Source organism: Aphelocoma coerulescens, chromosome 18, assembly GCF_041296385.1.
Source record: "Aphelocoma coerulescens isolate FSJ_1873_10779 chromosome 18, UR_Acoe_1.0, whole genome shotgun sequence".
Lineage (NCBI taxonomy): Eukaryota > Metazoa > Chordata > Aves > Passeriformes > Corvidae > Aphelocoma > Aphelocoma coerulescens.
In genome coordinates, this window is record NC_091031.1 from 4,638,412 (window position 1) to 4,659,392 (window position 20,981).

Consider the following 20,981-nt stretch of genomic DNA (forward strand, 5'->3'; position numbering starts at 1 on the left):
GGGGACAGCCTCACCTGCCTAGTGAACCCTCATTCCTACAACAGAGTAACAACTGAACATATGTACGGCCTCCCTGGGATGGTGGTGTCAGGCTAAAGCACCCTCAGTGTGCTCAAAGCAAAACAGATCCTGTTAGGAAGTGATGTCTGTTTTGTCCTTGATTTTAATCCCTTTAGTTACAAGATAATGAGAAGCAAAACAAAAAGGCTGAGAACAGTCACACTGACTTTGTTATTTTACATTCACTTCACTTCTTAGAAGTTGTGTAACTTCCTTTTTCGCAACACCTCATAAGAGCTGTGTTTACTGTGCTGTCTGTGCTAATAAAGAAATAGAATCTGTTTCTGCACCTTTGCAGCAGAAGACTCCAAGGCAGAAGGGAGAATACAAAAAACCCATTTTCCATAAAATTCCTATCTGGGAGCCAGACCCTGCCCTTACTGACTGTCACAGTTGTCACTGCTGTGTCACACATGGAAGGAAACACCATCCTGCAGGATTCAGCCAGCAAACAAACACCTCCCTCCCAACTGTAATAGCACTGAAAGACTTGGAAAAGGAAAGAATCCCCAGCCCTTACCTTGCCATTTGATCTGGCCATATTCCAAAGCCTGTCTTTAAAGTTACTTCCAGGTAGTTCAAAAGTGGCGAAGCTCTTTAGGGCATACTTTTGTACCAATGCTCATACACAGAGTTACAGAGATGCTGTAAATGTAAATCACTGAAAGATCACTTAAGTACTTTATACTTCTAAAATGTTTTGGACTTTATTGTGTCCAAAGACAGGGCGTTTTCCAGAGAGGCCCAAAAGTTACTTGAAGGGATAAGGAAATTCTCAGAAAACAGAGCAAAGCAGGCAGACACAAACCCATCTACCAGCGTAACATCTAATGTCCTGTGTGTTCCCTGAGCCTGCCTCATTTTCATCACAGCCAGCGACTTCTAAGTGTAAAGTATTGCTGTTCAAAAAGCAAAAAAAGAGAAAGAAATTAATTAGTCCCAATTCTTATATATATGCAATGCTTAAAGCAATTCACTGAACTTGACCCTTCTCGCAGTTCATTGAAAGAAAATGAAAAGAATTCTGTCTCTGCTGAGCACAGAAGTTTTGGAAGGGATGCCTTAGGTTTAGTGTAACAAAGTGTAACAGCAACAGATGAAAGACAAGTGCAGCTTCAGCCAGCCCAGACTGCCCTCCCCACGTGCCCAAGGAGCTCACTGGGAGTCAGCAGGGCACAGCTCAGGGCAGGTCCCCACACACAGGAGACCCAGCAGACCTCGGGCTCCCTGCGGTGGCAGTGGGAGTCCAGACCCTGTTCAGGAGCTCTCCTGGGAAGCTGATAATGAATGGTACAACAGGAATCAAAACCACCTCCCAGACATCCTCCTATTCATTAATCTAAATGAATGGGAAAACCATTTCTAGAAGACAGATTTGGGGACAGACGACTTCACTGCTTTTTAAATAGGACACTTCTAAAATCTGCTTTTCCTTTCAGCATTCGAGAGAGACAGTTGTATGTCAGGGGCTCACTGCAGAATAAACAACAATCACACATGAAATAATTACCTGCACAGTACATTTCCTAATAGTTTCCTGAAAAATGCAAGTCAGAAGTGTTTATATTGGTACATAGATCAGGCACTACTATGGACACTGTGAAACCTGACAATTACACAACCATTACCCAACACAGATCTACTTTCAACAGCTTGTGATGAGAAAAATGTTAAATAAGCATTAAACAGATAAAGTAGCAATAGTTAAAATGAATATTATAATAGAGATGTTAAGAACATAGGCACAACTGTGTGGTACACTTGCTGAATGCACTACTCAGTTTGCTACCCAGGGCTTTGACATTTATTACACAGTAATAATTGAGAAGGCACAAATCTCTCATTGATAGAAGCATTTCTCATAAAGATCCTAGAAAATGTAAGGAGTTTAGAGAATCACTCCTCATTAAGGAATGACTGTATAAAATCTTTATTAAGTAATAACCCTAGCTATAATACAGGTCAATTTCTCACTTCATTAAAGCTAAGCCTGATTAAGTGGAGATTGTTATAAGCTGCCTTTGATCTCTATTGAGACAAAAACCTTATTTTTACACATTTCATGGTAAAGAGATAATTTTCTGTTTAATATGACTTATGATTTTTTTCCGACAAAGGGAAAAGCAGAGCATGCTGTCATGGCTGATGGACGGCAGGTGACCATCACCTCTTGAAGGAATGAGGATTAATTTTGGGAGTGACCCAGGCCTTTAAGTGTTTCATGCCTAAGAACTGCAAGGGTGCAGAGGAAGGGTGTCTGCATGTCTGCCTGGGACAGCAGCTTCCGCTTGGTGCAGCTGCAGCTCAACTGAGTCAGCGTCACGGAAGGAGAGCTTGTGTGATACATTTTTCCCATCTGAGACTGAAGTCTATTCTCCTGTCATGATTTCAGGCAGCTGAGGAATTTGTGCAGGTTAGTGACTGCTCAGATGACCACAGACACTGAAATACGCTCCAGGCTTTGTGCGTGGTTTGCATGAGCCGGCTCTGCACATTGAAACCTTCCTGAGCACGGTGACTCCATCAACAGCAGACTGGCTGCTTTTCAGAGGGAGGCCGTTCAGTGCCGGATATACTCATCCAGTGCCATAACAGCTGGACCCTGAAAACGGCAGGGCGTTCCTTCACACTCAGTTTCCACCTTATTCATTGTGTTTTTTTCCTAAATCCCACCGTCCATATGCCAGTTGTACCTGTGCAAAGTACCTGTGCTCCGGGTTTGAGGATGGTGACAAGTAGCTGTCAATGGAGAGTAAACTTTTATCCTCATTACCACAGGAAAGAAAAGAGAAGGCTACATCGGCAAAAGGATGCTTGGTACTGCCAGATCCCACAAATCTCCCAAACAAACACTATGCATCCTGAAAAAGGTGCTTGCAGAAGCATGCCAGAGAAAATTTGGGAAAAATATTCGTTATTTGGGTGATTAGAAGAAGATTGCTGAATACATCACTGAGTGCCTAAATCACAAATCACTGCTGTCCCCTTCCCTGTGAGGTTGGTGAGGCATGGCAGGGAGTTGGAACATGAGGATCTTTAAGGTCCCTTGCAACCCAAACCATTCTATGATTCCACGATTCTATGACTTCCAGTAACACCCAGAGTGCCTGCTGAAACCAGGGGCTCCTGGCCCGGAAACACTGGGCAGAGCACATTATTGAAATTGTTTATGGCAGGGAAACCTGCTGATCTGGTACAAAGCACTGCAGTTTCTCTGGAGCACTTCTGAACAAAGCCTGGCACCTCCTCTGCTGTTCCAGAAGCAGAATCCTTCCTCTGCATCTCACTAAGGCATCACTCACGGGCGAGTCACCCTAATGACAAGAAACTGGAGCTGAAATGTGAAGAACAGAGACTAATTAATAATGAAGATAATGAGATCACCAGAATATATATACACCAAACCTGCATCTTAATTATCTCATGAAAACTGGCAACTCCATTCATGCTTCAAGAGCCTTTAATCATGCTCTCTGTGATGAATATTGGGGGCTATTTTACAGAGACTTATGTAAAAATACCTTTTGTGTGGGTTTTTCCCCTACAATAAGAGCCGGCCAAGTTACTACTGCGTGTAACTGCTGTGCTCCAAAATGAGGTATCACAGACTTGTAATTACAGCTGGTCTGATCTTCATCTCATCTACTCTCATCTTATTTTGGAGTGCTTCCTTTGAAGGAAATGCAGTAACACTGGTGTGAGTTACTGCAGTATTATTATGAATCCCTTTTATTATGACAGAACAAACCAAGAACGATCCCTAATTAAGGCAGTTTCTGCCAAAACACAGGGAGCATACAGTCCCTGCCCCAAAGACCTTGCAATCAGAACAGGCAAAGACACTTTGAAGTAGGGAAAAGAGGACAGAATGAACTTGCTCCCAACTAAAACTTGTTCCTATGATTTGTTTTAAGTGGAAGTCAGAAGGAGGCTGAGATAGGATGAACACAGGACAAGTGTGGAGCAGGGGAGCTGAAGACTGCAGAGGGGGCAGAAACAGGCTGCATTTACAGCTGGCAGAGCCTTTCCAGAACTTCTACAGTTTCTTCTCTGCCCTCCCCCATCCCTTCATCCCTGAACAGGGTGAGGAGGTCAGCTCCAAACTACAGCTGCAGGGGAACACTGCTCTGGGTGCAGCAGGCACAGCTCAACCCCTGCTCCCACTCCCAAAAAACAAGACCCCAAGTGCCTGCAAAGAGGCTTATTTTAGTAACTAAGGAAGCAGCAATTTAGACTCTACACCATGGGGGTCTGCTCTCCCCATGACCTTTAGAGCAGAACGCTCGCTTGTGTCCTATCCTCACAAGCAGGGCAGGCAGCCAGGCACACCAAACAGCTCCAGTCAAGCGCAGGGCTCGCTGGAGAAGGTCTCTGTGAAAGATGAGAGCACCAAAGGCAGGATGGGGCTGGCTGAGGGCCCATTAGCATCGATTCCTTGGGCCAGTAATGAAGTTGGACCCGACTCTGTGACATGCAATTACAGCATGAAGACATTTCAGGGGACTCGCCCACTGCTCTCTCCAGAGACGAGCTACTTGCAGCCTCTGCCATCAGCAGGTTACACTTTGGTTGCTTAATGAGGCGTTTGGAGGAATTTTCTGTATTCCTCTCCAAAACCCCTTATTGACAAGTAGTCAAGAGCTACGAGTGCAAAGGCCAGATAATGGTCCAGCCCCTCTGAAAAGCAGTTTGTATTTTGTTCATCACTGCAACTGTACCATTAGGTTTTTCATGTCAAGCTCTGAAGGCATCTCATAATTGTAGCTGTGAATCCATGATTAAAGCACCTTTGTCAAAAGCATTACAAAAATATGCCAGACACAAAATCTATTCTATTTAACCTTTGTCAAAATACCCAATAATAAAAAAATAAAACAGAACAGGCTACATGAGCAAATTCAAGTGAAAAATACCTAGCCTCTCCTTTAGAAATGAGCTAGGAGGACTCTGCAAGACTGAGGGCATGGACACATTCACTTTGCTGACAAGAGCATAGAAGATGGCAAGGAAAGTGTGAGCATCCCTTAGCCACCTCAGAGCTTAAACCAAGGTGGAGCCAAGTGGCTCCATATTGCACCAGAAAGATGGAGTCACATTTACTCAGCTGTGTCCACTGTGGCTGCAGGGATAGGAGGCTTCAGTGCTTTTTTTTCAGCCAAGCAAGCAACTGGCCAGGGCTCAGGTGAGCCTGGAGCTGTGGATGGAGCAGGGGATTCTGACACATGAATCTTCGGGATTATGCTTTGCTGGTCTGTAGACAACAGGCTGCTGCCTGAAGAACTTTTTGGTAGTTTCAGCTCTGAGCATGTTTTGATGACATATTTTTAAGCTTTTAGTCCCTATTCTGTGTAACACACCTTGTTAGCAGAGGAAAAGAAGAGAAAAAGAATCAGTTGGCCAGGATGAGAATAATTCATGCTCACCAGAGACTAGTATTTCTCTCATGGCACACACTCACAGCAAGGCTGCAGAACATACAAAAGGAAGGACACACCCTCACTGAGCTCATGGGTGCAACTTCACTTTGGTCCTAGTGCTCGTTTGCATTAACATATCTCTTTAATCACACAATCACACACTACTTCCCACTGGTCTGGATGTGTTCAGGACTCTGGCTGGCTGGTGCTCGGTTTATCAGCAACTATTCAATATCTGCTTTAGTCTCTTGATCAAAGTGCAGCTTCATGTCTTATTTATGGCTACTACTAACAGCCTGCTCTGCAGACAGAACTATTTATTTCCCCCCAAGCTTTTCTGTGGTGTTCATCATTCTGACATCTGAGTGCTCTGCAACGATTAATTTATCTTCATAAAGTCTCTTCAAAATGAGAGAAGATGGTATTCCCATTTTGCAGATCAGGAGCTGCTGCACAGACAGATTGAGGTCAAACATTTCCACTCATGATAGGTCCTAGTATGAAATGTCTCAGATCTAAATTTTTTTAGATACCTTCAAATATAAAGCCAAAAAAATAAAAACAAACCAGGTTTGTGTGTTCAAATAAAACTCTGACTGGCTTCTTTGAAAGTCAGGTACAAGAACAGGAGAGGATTAGGGACTGTAAATGCTGGTTACCAGAAAGAAGGATGAAAACTTTGTGACCACCAGTCTCAGGAACACTGAAAATCAGTACAGATAAGCCATGTGAATGTAAAACACATTATGAACCTTTGATGAAGCAGCAAAGTATACCTTAGAAAACTAAACACATAGGGATGTCCTCAGCAGTTTAGAACACAGGACCAGATCCTGAGAGCACAGTTTAAGGAAGGAAGAATTGCAGGTTCTCTCCACTTCTTGGCCCATTGAGCATGGAAAAAATTGAAAGCTTTGTAGTATAGAAGACCACCCTGGGAAGAAAAGCTTTTGTTTTATCACTGTGTTAAAAGCATCTGTGGATCAAATATGCCAGTATCACTTTACAGCATGAAAATGCCGCCCAGGGGACTCTCAAGACTCATCTTTTCAAACACTGATACCTCTTTGTCAGTTTTAATAAAAGACAGCTACAAAAACAAAGCAGGCCATGTGGTCTCAATGAAGCAGAGACTGTGGCAATCAATAACAGAAACAATCTGCACTTACTCGCTGGGAGAATTTGCTTTTAGCAGCAACATCTCTATAATAAGACATCACTCAAGACCTCCCTTCAATTTTTCTTGGGACAATGAGCCCACTGTGCCCAAAGCACATCTGTGCTTATGAAGATTTGCAAATCCAGGACAGTGTTTAGACTGATAACTTGACCATGCACCATATGATGATAGATCACAGCTTGCAGGATGTTTGATCCTTCCCCTTCTGTCCTCAAACTGACAGTTTTCTATCTCAAAAGAAAACTTCTCTGTCAAAATGTTGACTTTTAATGCAACATAGACATTATTTTCTGCTTCACCTCATGATCTCTTTCACAGAAGGCCTCAGAAGTGCTCAAAGGTCTGCCCAATACAAGCTCCTGTCTCCAGCCCTGTTTTTTAGCAGATGAATGAGGTTAGGAAAGACAACAAAACCTGGGGAGAAAAGGGACATGAAGTTAAAAGAAAGCCTTTTCCATTTGTTATCCCTGAAAGATGCCAAACTGTGCCACAGGAAAGTCTTTTTAGTTGAGAATCCTGATACATCTGAGGCCCCAAACTGTGTAAGACTTAGAGAATCTAAATTACATTGCAGATCAAAGTTTTATTTGTTTGGAAAATTGCATCTGAGACCATTACCTTTTCTGTTTTATCAATCCAGTGCCCTCTTCATGTAGCACATACCTAGTAATGGGACTCCTGAAACAGAGCTGGTCATCTATCCCAGTGCCAGGAACTGGCTGTCACCAGGGAAAAAACACCCATGGGCACAAGGTGGCCTTGGCTCAGCCCCTGGCACTGACAGCTGTGATCTCTCCATCCAAGCTAAGTGGAGAGTTGTTTGTCAGAGGGATGAGAAGGTTGCAAAGTGCAGGAGCTGAACTGTTTGCTGTGTTTGGTCATTTCCACCAGGTCAAGGTGTGGCTCTGCCTGGGCTCTGCTGTCTCACAGAGACCTGGGACCTCGGCAGTGCCAGCACTGACCCCTGCAGGGCCCTCCCTGCCAACTGAGCTCCATCTTCCTGTCACCTGTGTCTGCATGGTGACAGCACAGTGTGACAGACCCCAGCATCCCAGCCCCTGCAGTCCCGGGGTCTCCATGGATACAAGAGAGACAGGAAGTGGTCTGGCTCCTGTGCTCTGCAGTTCAGTGACATTGTGGCACTTGGCTGCTGCATCCCTTATCTTTCACTTTTGGCTCTTTGCTTCACCAAACGAGGAATCACATGTTTCCAGTTCCCTCTGACGGAGAGACACTGCCACAGTTGTGAGCAGAGAGCTGGATTGACAGGCTAAGCATGTTTCAGTAAGTAATGTTCATAAAATCATTTCAGTCTAAGTTGCAGCTGCAGCAAATTTATACATGCTTGGTTCAGGACTACTTTTGGGTTTAGGATCTTGGATCATGAAGAATGTCAGGAATGGGCTCAATCGCCCATTCTATCCAGAAACAGAATTCTCATTTTTGGATATGGCTAAAAAATAGCAACCACTAAAATATTAATGTACAGATGGAAAGCCTCCGCTACTTCCTGTAAGTAATGCCTACAAAGCATTTCAGAGGTATGGTTGGTTATTACAGAGGGAAGTCCAATCTCAGTAAGAAACATACAGATTTTAATTTACAAGTTACACGTGGACAGTCTTATCACTGAAACATGAATTCTAGCCTTAATGACTCAGTACAGACATGAAAATCATCCAGTTTCCAACCTGGACCATCCCTAGCACATTCCTTTACCTTTGTGATTTGTGGCTCCTATTCATCACCCATCTCCATTCATATTGAAATCTAGCAAGCCAGGTACTTCCATCAGCTCTGTACTGCAGCAGCAGGAGACAGCAAGTCAATTTTCTGTAGCAGCAGAGAATGACAACTCAATGCTTTCCATGACATTTCGTCTTGGTGGATTTTAATCTTGTCCCTGAGAGACAGGAACTGCTGTAGCCACTGATGGTTTGAGGCTTTTTTTTGCAACTCACAGATATATAATAAGGAGAAGTTCAGTGGGGAGAGAGAAAGGAAGTAAGATTTTTGCATGCTGAAAGTGGTGCTTTGGAAAAAGCTTCCACACCTCCAGTGAGACAAAAACAGACAATAAAAGACAAAAGATAAGTTTTTTATTAAACCTTGCAACCAGAATACCACCCTCTTCCTCCATGCCACCCTTGCCCAGCCAGATCCCTCAGTATTTTGTTCTGGTCTAAGCCAAGACCCAGATTTGAGGCTCTCAGGGGCACAGCACTGTACTGAGATAAGCTAGCTGTGTAAAAACCTGCAGTTAATTCAACAGAGTTCAGTGAGCACTGAGAGAGTGAGCAGCAGAGGGGATTTACCTAGAAATGGAGCATCTGTGAACCACCAGTTGTTCATAGGGACTAATGGACTTGCCTTGCTCCCCAGGTATTTTCACTTCAAAGGTACATAAAAACACTTAGAAAACCCTGTCTTGATACTACAGCAAACAGCCCTACAATGACTTTGACAAACTAACCCCTAATGCAGATGAGAAAGCAACAGGGATTTTTCTTGTACAGTCATTTCATGTTCTGCCCTTTACTCTGGCCCAGCCAGCTAGAGACAGAGCCTCTCAGGGCACAAAACCCCCAAGATCCCTGACCATAAGACATAAAAACAGTTCTGTGCACTGATTGCCTCCTCACAATAACCTCATTATCACAGCTGTCAGTCACCAGGACAAACCAGTCACCAGCATGGGAACGACTGGTAAGGGATGCTCACCCTCAAACGCATTTGCTGCCTGGAACAACGCAAGGGATGGCAGCTTTAGCACCACAACAGGCTCCTCCAAGCTCGAGTGGCAGGAGCCTGTCCAGGCCCTCCACTGCAAGGGACTGGAGGGGTGACAGGAAGAGATTCCCTTTGGCTCTGTCACACCATGGGGCTGCACTGTTCAGCCCCTTCAATTCCACACTGAGCCAGCACTCGCATGGAAATAATTGTTTATATCTTCTAGATTTATATCCCACAATGGTGATGTCCTGTGATCAGGCTGGAAAATGTAAGGGCTTTTTTCTTATAGATTTCCCACCACATAAATCTTGTATCCACATGCTATCCTGTCTTAAGAGGCTATCCAAAACCACCATTATTAATCATTCACCTGGTACATGATCTCTCTATTTTATTCCAGTCTCCTTGATGTACTGATAAGAGGTGGCTGCAGTCCTGATCATGCCAATATAAGGCTGGATCACTTGTATCCAGTTCTGATCTCAATATTACTCAGCCACTGCTCAATATGGTGGTGTTACAGTGAGAATTTGATCATGATGTATAAACCTGAGAAACTAAAACGTTTTTAACAAATTTCAGAAAAATACTGTTAACATTTTAAAGTCAGCAAAAAATCTTTCCCAAGGCAGGACTTTCAAAAACTTATCCTGAACATACAGTGCTTGAGCCAGACACTTTAACAGATGGACTCTGAGAGCTTTTTTGATACTGGCTATTAATAAGTTTAATAAGTGCAAATGTTCACAATGACAAATGCAATGTATTTTTAGCCTGTACTGGGACAGTAGCCTGGTCTTCATCAGCACTTTTTGTCAAACTTCCCGCTCTGACACAAACCCAGCACCCCACCTGTTAACCTGAATATCCAGATACACAATCACAAGTTCTTTCCAGCCTCACATTCCTGTTTCACAGTAAGGTCTGTAAATGCTCACACTGCTCTGACTGCCTGCCAGGTGTATCTGTGCTTCCACCTTGTCTTATTTCTCTCCCAGCACTCAAAAATGTTCTTATAACTGGGATTGCTCAGTGACTGTAGCTTAGTTAACCTGGAATTATTCCAGTGTAAATCAACTCAGCATCAGGTTTTGCTACTGAAATGAATGGATTAACTCACAATACAGTTAAGTAGGAGGACCAGGCTCTGTATTATAAACATCACAACGCAAAACTGACTTTAATAGAGTCAATTCTTTTGCTGTTATTTTTCAGAGTATACACTGGGCAGCAGTAAGGAGGGAAGGGGTGGCTGTGAGCCATCTGTCCTCAGCAGCACAAGTACAGGGTCCCAGTCACCTTCTGTCCTTGCTGGGTCTTTAATTCCCAGCTCAATACCTGGGGCAGAGCTACACCAACACCTCCAAAATCCCAGCAGCATGAAACGCCCTTGCCATGCTGTGAAACATGGCTGCAAGCACTGCAAATATTTTGAATCTGATTCCTGTGGCCTTTTCCCTGGTTGACACACAGAGTCTTAATGGCTCCCAAAAGAATACTGTGGTAAACATAAACTGTGATAAGTTTGACAAATGCCAGCTGACGTAAAATGGACCCATTGTGTGTGTTTAACTGGAAGCAGTCAGAAATTCACGTCTGGAGTTTGTGGTTTCTTCTGGGATCATTGCAATAGTTTCTACATATCATAAGTTTATTCCAATAGAGAATTATCTTTAGACAGAGAGCACCAGAAAGGACAAGAGGAAACCCGGGGTTATTGCAGGTGAGCTGCACAGGTGGCTCCGTGCTGCTCACCTGCAATGCTGCTGTTTTGTGAACAAACAGCTGCGCCCATTTCCCTAAATCGCCCAGGAGAAGCTTTTCTCGATCACTGGCCTTTTAGAGGTGCTGTCTGGTGCTGCAGGGCAGACACGGAACAAGGAAGAAAGTTCCAGGGCAACGCAGCTTGGATACCATCAGTGTAATTTCTTAACACTTGCATGAAAAGAAAGAGTGGCTACTGCCATTTCACTGCAAAGAAATCTGATAGAGAGAGGCTGTGCTTTTAAAGGTGTCCAGACACTCCCACCCTTTAATTGCTTCTGTTCTATATTTGTGTGATAAAAGCTCAAAGAAACACAGGCTTTGCTGAACAGCAGGAATACAGCCTAGGTGGTCTCCAGCCCTAAAACTACCTTCACGTGACTTCTCCAAGCTCAGACAAGAAAAGTGTTACAGTCAGGACTTGGATGTTTCTTTCCCCATTCTTGCAATGCCACCCCCAGAATTCAGATGCAGCACCCTGCTAGGATGGATGCTGCACAGGACTAGAATTACCCTCATCCTGGAAATATTTTCCTCAAAAATTCGGCTTCACCCCTTCCTTCCTCTCTGAGCAATGGGCAAGGATGGGGTGAGAGTATTTCATTGTTAGTTTTCTGCTGTGGCAGAGAGGATGCATTTCTTTCTACATCTGTGCTTTTGTTCACTGGTGCTTAGACAAATGACTGAGCCCTGGGCAGGGACCTGCAGCAACAGCAGTGCTTTGGCTCCCCAGCACACAGGACACAGCTATTTGTGAGGGTGCCTCACTGGATCGTCTCTCCTTCCCAAGTCCTGCTGCCATTTTATCATTAAATCACCACTAACATCAAAACTGGAAGTCTCCCCAAGCCCTGAATGAAGTCCACCACAGAGCTCCCCAGCTGAAACCAATACTCCAGCTGCTGCTCCTAGGAAAAGCAATGTGGTTTTTTTGACATCCAACTATGCCAAAGGAAGCTGGCCACCAGAAAAAGGCAGCCTGCAATGACTCAGTGAGCACAAGCATTTCTGCCCAAGCCTGGTCTAAAAGCTACTGACATCAGTAGCAAACCTTTCTTTCAATAAAGACAGATTTTGCATTGGCCCTCAAAACCCTAATTCAGTTATATTCACTCGTGTTGGGTCCCAGCTACACTTCATGAACATCTCTGTTGCTTTAATCTCCCTGTCAGGTGCTTTTGTGCCCTGCCTGGGGACAGTGTTGATCCCACGAGCTCCTCCAGGCAGGCCAAGACTCCCCAAGGCCAGGACACAAGGTTGGAAACTTCTGGTGTCCTTCATCCACCAAGCTTAAAGGAGGACAGAAAGTGTGTCCTACCAGACTGCTTTGCTCCTACAACTTCCTGAATGCTGCTAGCCCCTCCTTGCCAGGAATAATTTCTATCTTCCAGAGTCACAGAGAAGAAATGCTGCATTCTGACACTTCCATGCACTTGTGAGTACAAACTGATATGAAGTAAATGCTTCAGATACACGGCTGAATGGCAGCTCTGCCAGGAGAGTTTGCATTTGTACTTGTCCTGCAGATACAACTGCTCTGCCTGAAAACAGCATGGATGCTGCAGGTGTGGTTTAAGTCTTCATGCAAGTCTCAGGGGAAAAGTGCTCTTCACTCCAGAGATAAACCTGCCCTCCTTCTCTTCCATCCCCTTTGCAGAGCTGGCTCTGACCAGACTTCTGTATCCATCTGTTACAGTGGGGATACTGCAACACGCATATATCAAACCAGGAGTCCCGTGGAAAAGAAACAAATATATACGGACGGATTCTTGCTAGATGTTTCAGAGATGTTTATTTCCCCAGCCGCATGGCCGGGCTCTGCTGAGGGACTGTTACAGTCAGCACCCGAGCTGCTTTGCCCGCGCAGGGGAACACAAACCAACCAATGGGGAACGAGGCTGAGCAGGGGCAGGGAAACCCCGTGTGTCTGTGCCCTCAGGGCTCCCGGGGCTGCATCGCGGGGGGAGGAGACCCCAACATCTCACCCGTTTTATTTTAATAAAAGGAGAATGAAGACAACTGGATAACCGTAACAAGAACTGCTTCAAAACAAAACAAGCCACCCTCCTGAGTCTTTAAATGTCCAAACAGATTCTGTGGAACATCTTAGGGCTGACAGAAGGGAGACAGAACTCTCTGGACATGCCTGTGGGGAAACTGAGGCAGGAGAGGGTTCCTTCCCTCCCCCTTTTCATCCCCCCATCGGCATCGGAGAGGAATTGTAGGGAAATGGAACTGTATAAGGAAGCCATGGAGTGAAAAACGGATTAGGAATAAACTGGGGATAGGGTAAACTTAGGAAAGGGTTCATATTGGGTATAGGGTAAAAGGGGAAATTAGGCTGTGGGTAGGGAAATTGCTGGAATGGATAGTGTTTATAATTTTGTGCATAACGGCTGCCTTTGACGGGAATACCCCCAGGCCCAGTAACATTCGCTGCTTGTAAACCCTTCTTTCCTTGCACTATATCAAATTGAACAACTTCCCCATCTCCTACACTTTGCAGGTAATTTTTAGGGTTATTCCTTTTAATGGCAGTTCTATGGATGAATAAATCTTCCCCTGTATCATCTCGTGTTATAAATCCATAGTTGTTTTTGACATTGTACCATTTCACAGTTCCTGTGATTTTCGTCGCTAGAACGTCTCCCATCACATGCTTGCATGTTTGTCGTGGGTGCCGGTCCCGCGTGGCCGCCGCCTCGCCGACTCCGATGTCTCGGTCAGGCCCCCGCGCCGCGGCCGCTCTGCGCTCTCTGCACGGCCCCGCTCCGGCACGTGTCTGGGCTCTGCACGGCCCCGCTCCAGCGCCTGTCTGGGCTCTGCGCGGCCCCGCGCTGCCATCGCCGCTGCCCCCACACCCCGTGAGCGGCTCCGCTCCGCAAACTCCACGCTGCTTCGAGAGCGGCCCCGCTCCGGCTCGGCGCTGCGCTGCGCGGCTTCTCATGTCGCTGTGGAAACCGCCGCTTCCCCCTCCACAGGGCTCTCCGAGCCGTATGCTCAGAGCGGGCTTCCACGCTGACCTCCGCTTCCTGGCTGCTCGTGGCCCACGGCACCCATGGCGCCTGCGGCGTCGCTCCCTCACTCGCGGCCGGGTGGCCGGGGACCCCGAGACAGGGATGGGGTCCGCAGTAAGGCGCGCGCTCCCGAGGGGGCCGGGCGCATCCAGCACAGGCACCTCCGCTGGCACGGCTGCAGTCATACACTCCCGGGATGGCTGCCACGCGGTCTCGGCCACGGGAGAGGTATGATCTTCTGCTTTAGGGGTAATGGGACCATACAGATGCCCCTCAAGGGCTTCGCTGATTACCAAGGATCCCCGGACAGCTTCTATCGCTCGTCCATCCCTTAGCTTATCATAGATCTCGTCCCAGAAACACTCCTGAGAATATCCAGGAGGTCCGATATCAAAAAGTAAGTCTCGAGAAATACAGGGGAACTCTTTGAAAAGCCAGATAAAAAAGTGTTCAAGATCTCCCGGTTCCAATACTTTTTTGTTTTGTTGTTCAAGGATCCCTTTTACTTCTAGATACATTTTTTTCTGTGGCTCAGAGAGCCCCATTTCCCACGATTCTTCCATAGTCCAGATATGGAATAGCGAAACAAAACCAAGGAGAAGAATCCAAAGTTTCCAGGGTTTACTCACACAAAGTCGCTTAGGGATCGGGGATCGTTCTGCCCTCAAATCTCCACCATTATGTTGCAGTGGGGATACTGCAACACGCATATATCAAACCAGGAGTCCCGTGGAAAAGAAACAAATATATACGGATGGATTCTTGCTAGATGTTTCAGAGATGTTTATTTCCCCAGCCGCATGGCCGGGCTCTGCTGAGGGACTCTTACAGTCAGCACCCGAGCTGCTTTGCCCGCGCAGGGGAACACAAACCAACCAATGGGGAACGAGGCTGAGCAGGGGCAGGGAAACCCCGTGCCTCCCTCAGGGCTACATGGCGCGGGGGAGGAGACCCCAACATCCATCTTCCAGATCTTTTCACTTCTCCCATGTTTTAATTGCTTCTGTTTTACATCTGCATGACCAAAGCTCAAGAGAAACAAGTTCAAAGGCTTTCTCAAATCACAGTATAACAGTAGGTGGTCCCCCCATGGCAATCACACACAATTAGGAAAAAGGAAAATGAAGGAAATAATTGCAGTGTCCATGTAGGGCCCCTGCTGTCAGTTATTCCTGATGTGGAGTGTCTGCTCCCTGTTTCCTTCTTGGTGGCTCAGCCCCAGGCAGGCAGAGGCAGCAGTGACAGCCCAGGGACGGATCAGCATCATCAGTCAGCCCTATCTGGTGTCCAGCATAACTGAAGATTGGCTTCAGCTGCCTGAACACAGACATTTAATGCCACTCCAAAACCTCAAGATATTTCAAGGCATTCTCATGGATGTGACACAACCCCTCCAGGAGCCCATACCGCAGCACCACAAACTGTGGGCACAGGCACCCAGAAGAGAGGGTGAGAAGAGCCACAGCCTCCACGGGGGCCTGGCTCCTCAGTCCTGTGTCAAGATGTGAACACCAATTCACTACCCAGCTGCAGCTTGCTGGGCTTCTTAAGCTGCCTGTGTGGCTGGAGCTAAAGATACTCCAGGAGGAGCCACCAGCCTTTCAAATCATCTGAGCACACCCTGAGCTGTGTGACCAATCCTCCCCTCAGTGCCTTCTGCAAAGTGCAACTGCCTTTCTCCACCCGAAACTCGGAGTGCACAAGACCCAGGGGATTGTCCTTTGAGGCTGCAGACACTGCAGGGACTCACCTGGGAACACCCCAAAGGCAGCACAGGCTCCTCTCAGGACAGTTATTGGATTACTGCTTCTGGCTCAATGCTTTGTGCTTTAGAGTCTGCCAGACGGGTTTAATCAGCTGGTAATGTGACACTTCCTTCTGTAAAGACCTGAGATCTACTTCCCTGGCAGCATGCCTTGTCCTCCAGGAGGTCAGCCTGCATCCCTGATTTCTCACGTGCTGGGACAGGGAGATGAAGAAAAAAAAATTTCAAGGCAGTTGTAATTTCCGTGTAAACCTGACAGGACATCCTGCTCAAAAAGGATATCTCAAGGAGCTCTTGAGGTTGGCTCATTTCAGCTTCAGAGAGCAGAAGAGGCTGAGCTCAAAACTCTTGATTTACTCCAAATTCCCACTGGGTTTAAGTGCTTGATGTGATTAAGGAATGAGAAGTGAATCTCAAAAGAAATCAAAGGTGACACAACAAACCGTGGATACAAATTTGAGCAGAAGTGCACTGCAAAAGAGATGTTTATGTACTGCTCCAGGAAGTTTACTGAATAACCTACCTTATGAGATTTCTGGAGACAGGAGTGGTGCTCCTGTCTGGGACATCCTAACCGCCCTGAAAGCTGCCCTCCAATTCTTATTTCCTTTATATGTAGTTTTCTTGTCTCCCTCATCCAACTCCCATCTTTCAGCACCTCTCCACTCTTTTGCTAAGCTACATTCAGCAAGCAATGTCAAAAATGTCACAGGAAAAAAGCCAGCCAAAGTGGTCCCTCCACAGCCATATGTGATCTTCACTTTGAAAAGTGTTACAAAACATCCTGAGTGAAATATTTACTCAGGCTAAAAACTTGGATACCACCATCTCACCTCATGGCTTTATGTGAGAATGCACTGGTACCTTGCTTGGAGAAGGACCTGGAAGCACCTCCTGCCCCTTTTTTTATACAGCAGATAGCAGCATGAAAATTTCTGGACAGTCTCTTAAGCAGCATGTGACCAGGCAAAGCCAGTCTTGTTATTTCCAGCATGCAAACTCCGTTGTCACTGCTTGCTATAAAAAAGCTTTAGTTGGGCATGAATGAAAGGCAATGACTAAAACATTGTATGAAATTGATTTAATAAGGTTCAATGATTGAAACAGGAAAGATTTTCCTTGACAAATTGTTACAGGCCAGATTCAGCCTTCTGTGACCAGCTCTGCTGTCAGCCTAATTGAAATTTGTGCAGTAAAGGGGCAACAGCCTTTGCTCTCAATTAACTCTGAAGAAAAGTAGAAATCTTTTCAATCCTTCTGAATTATCAGCTCTTCTTTCATCTGTTTGGTTTTGGGCTTTTTTCTGTGTATTTATACAGCTGTTAAGAATATTTGGGGATACCATGTACTAAATTGCTTTAAAAGCTAGGATTAGAGAACAGGAGAAAACGGGTATTTTATTTTGAGGAAGGAGGTAGCAATCTGCTACAAATAGCCACTGTAAGGTCTGCATCTATCCCCAGCTCATCCTGTCACAGACTTCTGGCTGCAGATTTAATTGGATGTATCGAGTGTTTCTTAGATTTTGGTTACAGATATAAAAAAATCCAATTCTGCTACTCTTGATTATACTGACCTGCACATCCTTTGGAATTACTCCTTAAGGCTTAACTGAACTTCGTTTGGAAAGAAAAATAACATGTCATGGTAAATGAGTCCTTTGAACCTGGATACAATAAAATTTGGGGCCAACCACACCGTGGATTAGGTCTGTTTCATATGAGCTAAAGGCCATACTCCCAGGTATGTCTCGACATGCTGCTGACTCCTGCTTGCCCTGAAAGCAGCAAAGTGTGTGTTGTTACCCAGACACGGACCCCAACATCTTGAGCAAACAGGAGGCGTTATTTGGGCTCCAGGGAGGAGCAGCCACTGAAGCTGCAGGCGGCTTTATCTCAGAGTAAAATGTTTCTTTGGGACCTCCCTGAGGAGTCAGTAGCAGCTTGTTATGGAACTAACGTGGCTTTTACTGCCGCAGCCATGTGAATGAGAAATATTTCAGTGTTGGGAGAAGTTAATAGAGGCACAAAGCAGGAAAGCTGGGCAAGTAGAACAAGCGCCTTGAGTACCAAAACCCACAGCTACTGGAAAACCTCTTGAAAGGTTCTGAGTATGAAACAATCCATGACCTAATTAGGTGGCACTGTTACTGGACAATAGAGGAAGGAACAGGAAGAAAGCAGGGGGAAGATTAAGGCGAGAGAGACAGAGAGGCCTAAATATTCAGGAGATGAATCCAAGCTGGAGCTGACCAACCCTGACGCTTTATTTAACACACACAAACACTCGGCAAGGGAGGAGGGAGGCACAGATGAAAGGAGACTTGCTCCATGCTCATGGAAAGTCTCCTCATGGAGCACATTTTATACACTGAGATGAATGAGGGAAACAGACAGGAAACACCACAATATGTTGGGATTTGGAATTAACTAATCCATGCTGGTTTCTGCTACTAAAATATGATGTTTTTCTTCAAGGGGAAAAAAATGGGTTAGGAATCCCTAAGCAGCCTTTTAGGAAACAAGTATTACAGTGAACTGGGCCACGACATGATAAGGATGTGATTGATTCTGCATCTTTCCCAGGATGATTCCCCATCAGCCATGGCAGAGGCATGGTTCAGAGGCAACTGGCACCTCTGAGCCAGGAAGAGCACAGTTCATGTGCACAGGTTACGTGGGTGACACAAAGCAGTTCTCTTCAGAAACGGGCTCAGCAATGCTGAAGCTATACTAAACCCTTGAGGCCACCACATGAGGCTGCAGGGGAGTAATCACCAATATCCATATGGATACTGCCGTGGAGTGCATGGCCTTTTTCAAGGCAGGAGGAAAACCCAAACCATCTAATCAACAGCAGACTACACCCAAGGAGTTCACCCCATACCACCTGAACCACCCTCTGCCCAAGGGAGCACAGGGACACACCTCTCACTCACCAAGGCTGTCAGATTCTTTCTGAAACGACAGGCAAGACTCTTAATTAGGGTGCACAGTCCCAGTGCTGACTTCAGTGAGCTCTGCTGATTTAAATGGCAAGGTTCTGGTATCTCCCAATGATACTGGAAGTGGAGAAGAGTGGGGCCAGCCAAATCCTTGTCACCCCTCAGCCCAAGAGGTCCCTGGCTGTGCCACAGCTGGCTTCCCACAGACACTGCTGTGAACGGTTCTGGGCCAAGGAGAGATGAGGAGGTGCAGCAGCCTCATCTGGCTGCCAGCCAAGTATGACAGCCCTCACTTGAACTACACGTTCATTCCAACAGGGAACCAAAACTACAGGGATTTGGCCTGAGCATCAGATGTGTGAAGTCTTTGAACAAAGTTCCTTTAAACTCATGGTCCCCCCACAGAAAGCATTTGTACAAGTGCCCAATCAAAAAGCATTGATAAATTGAGTCATGACTTCCCTTTCTTCCACTGCAGTGTTCACTATTCCCAAAGGATCAGATCGGAATCCTTCACTCATTGTACTCAGTGACTAATCTCCTTCATCCCTGCACCAGGAGCTGCTGCGAAATGCTGCCGTTTGGGGCTGGGTGGCACAGAGGGTCCCTGTCCCTGGCTGAAGGACAAGCAGACACATGCAGCTCCCTGGCAACAGCCTGAGTGACCACCCAGCACACTGATGGGAGCTGTGTTCCTCGGGGATACAGATTTAGGCAGCTGAGCTGTGAGAGAACTGCACATGAGGAGCTGTGCCACTGCCCTGGCCTTTCCCTAGAGGAACACAGGTACCACCGCAGGGAGCTGGGCCAGCCCAGCCCTCCGCTGTGCCTGTGAGTCCCACAGCTCTACCCTAACATGTACCTCATAGGAACATGCTTCTTCACAGGATGTGCCACCATCTGAGCACACATCTGCTGCAAAACGCTTCAACCAGGAGTGCAGACAGCCCTGCAGCAACTGCTGTTTGCATCAAAGATGCGGGGAGAGGTTGCCATGAGCACCGAAGCAGCCAGTCATGCCCACCCACTCCAGTGCAGCCCACGCAGGCACATCACATGCCAGGGAGAAAGGCTCTGTGTGGGCTTGCTTTAAGTGCACAGGGAGATCAGCTCTTTCCCTGAGGCCACACTGAGGCTGTGACAGAGGCTAGAGATGGATTCAGACACTATCCTAAACCAGCCATACAACCACAATCATATTCTCTCCCCTGATTTGGGACAAATCTCCAGGTATTCCACAATCACTTTTTACTCCACTAAAAGCAAACACAAACACTTCAGAAAGTAGTAAAGCTCGGTGGGAACAAAACCTCACAGTACATTCCAGTTTTGCTTAAGAAAACAGACACCTTAGAAAACAGGGAACAGCTCAGCTCAGTTTTTCTCCTCAAGCCTGCTTCATCACAGTCTCTGCCTTCAGTACCCAAGGAGTGGGAATGGCCCCTGTGCACTGCAGGGCTCCTGTTGCATCAGCCGTGCAGGGGGAGATGTGCAGAGCCCACGGGGCTGTCTCTGCTCTGCTGTAGGTGTCTCTGCACACACAATGGCACGGGCTCGCTTCTGAAAAGAACAAGCTGACAAAGGGAGAAGAGTCAAGCTCTGCTTTCCCAGTCTCTAGGGTTTTCTAAGACTCGACTCCTTCAGTCCCATACCACTCAGTTAATGGCTAGTTAAAGCAGTTTCACACTAATTGAAAACAGGCTTCCGTGAAAACAGGCTTCTGTAAATTTTAACTGTGCGTTTTAGCCTGATTTACATCCCTGAACTACAGCACGATTAACAAAGATGACTTCAGAAGGAAGAAAACACTCCTTAATTTAAATTTGTACTTACTGAGAGCGGCTGTGAAAGTCTCTACGGGAACTGCAGTGTCTCTAAAGCCCGTCTGGGCAGCAGCAAAGTTTTCTCTCTTGCCTTGCACAAGTGGGGTGTGAAGCCAGACCTGGGACGCTCTGTGTCTGCGCTGATGTGGGCTCTCAAATGTGTATCGTTGCCAAGACACCCGGGGCAGACTCCAAAGCTTCCAGATCTCGCCCTGGCCAAGGCATTCCTAATCAAATGCTCCTTTCAGCACGGCCACGGGCACCACACAGGGCTGCGA

The 20,981-nt window shown here is 46.3% G+C and overlaps 1 protein-coding gene across 6 annotated transcripts in view; it reads right to left on the reverse strand.

Moving 5' to 3' along the window:
* The window catches only part of RAB11FIP4 (RAB11 family interacting protein 4), a 121,688-nt gene that overhangs the window by 32,240 nt on the left and 68,467 nt on the right, over positions 1-20,981 (reverse strand). The gene's annotated exons all lie outside the window — the stretch shown is intronic.